Source organism: Tupaia chinensis, unplaced genomic scaffold, assembly GCF_000334495.1.
Source record: "Tupaia chinensis unplaced genomic scaffold, TupChi_1.0 Scaffold000256_1, whole genome shotgun sequence".
Classification (NCBI taxonomy): Eukaryota; Metazoa; Chordata; class Mammalia; order Scandentia; family Tupaiidae; genus Tupaia; species Tupaia belangeri.
In genome coordinates, this window is record NW_006159736.1 from 3966697 (window position 1) to 3968007 (window position 1311).

Here is a 1311-nt window from a genome sequence, read left to right on the forward strand (position 1 = left end):
TCTCTCTTTCTCTCTCTCGCTCTGTCCCTCTCTGGTCAAATTAAAATAAATAAAGTTAAATAAAATAATTATTTTAAAAAAATAGGTGGTAGAACCTGGGGTAGACAAGAGGGAAAGTATAGGATATATTTAGAACAATATTTTTTAAGAATTATTTTATTTAACTTTATTCATTTACTTTTATTTTATGAGAGAGGGACAGAGAGAGAAAGAGAGAAAGCAAGATTCCAAGATTTGAACCACAGTTGGCTATATGGGAGTCCGGCGCCCCCCAACCACCACGACACCTGCTGGTCCCTAAAACAATGGTTTTTATTAGAAATCAAGATGATGTAGAACATAGTAACACAAGCAGTAAAGTCAGGTGTGGATTGAAAACCGACTCTGCCACACCTTGGCTCTGTCATTGCAGGCAATAGAGCAAGATTTTGTTCCCTTATCTTTAAAATGAGACAATGCCTACCACAAAACTCATTACTGAAAATTAAGTAAGAGTATATATAGAGAGACTGGTACCATGCTTGGCACAAAATAGATGCTCAATAAGTTATATCCTTATTAAGTATAATAAAATTTACCGTTTTATTTGATATGGAAAATAAAGAGGGTTAGATCAAAGGTCACTTTTAGGTTTTTGATATGACATGATGTTTTGCCGAAGATTTGGAGTACAAATTGAAAGAATAATAGCAGAAAGAACAATGTTGTTTGCCTTCTCACTCTTCAACATGGTTGTGCAAAGCAAAGAGTGCTGTGGAAACAGAGAGAACTCTACTACAATCTGAGATGAGTGGCCCACCAGATGCTCTATCCTTGGGCAGATAATTTAACCTCTGAGTTTTGTGCTTCTTTTATGTAGAAAAAGAATTGAGATAGAGCAATCCAATGTCCTGTGAATTAGGGCACCAGGTTCTGTGGAAAGTGTATGTTTATTGTCCACTGATGTTGGGCATGATCTTGACTTAGTCAGCATTGTGAGCAGAAATGATGTATATTACATTTCAGCAAAAGCTTGAGTGATTCTGTTTCTTGTTTTTGTCTTTTTGCCTTAATAATAGCATGTTCCAAATAGCGGTTGGGCCTCTAGTCGGAGTCTGCAAATGCAATGCTGAGCCTCAGCAGTCAGCCCGTAGGTGCCTTCATGTGCATGGCCTGGAAATATTTGTTTTTCTAAGCAACTGAGATTTGGTGTTTGGGGGCCAGTGGTGACATTGTGGTTAAGGCACTGGACTCCCACATGGTTCAAGTCCTGGACCCAGTGGCTTAAAACTCATGCTGGGCATATGTGTGTGCATGCCCAGAATCCTGAGA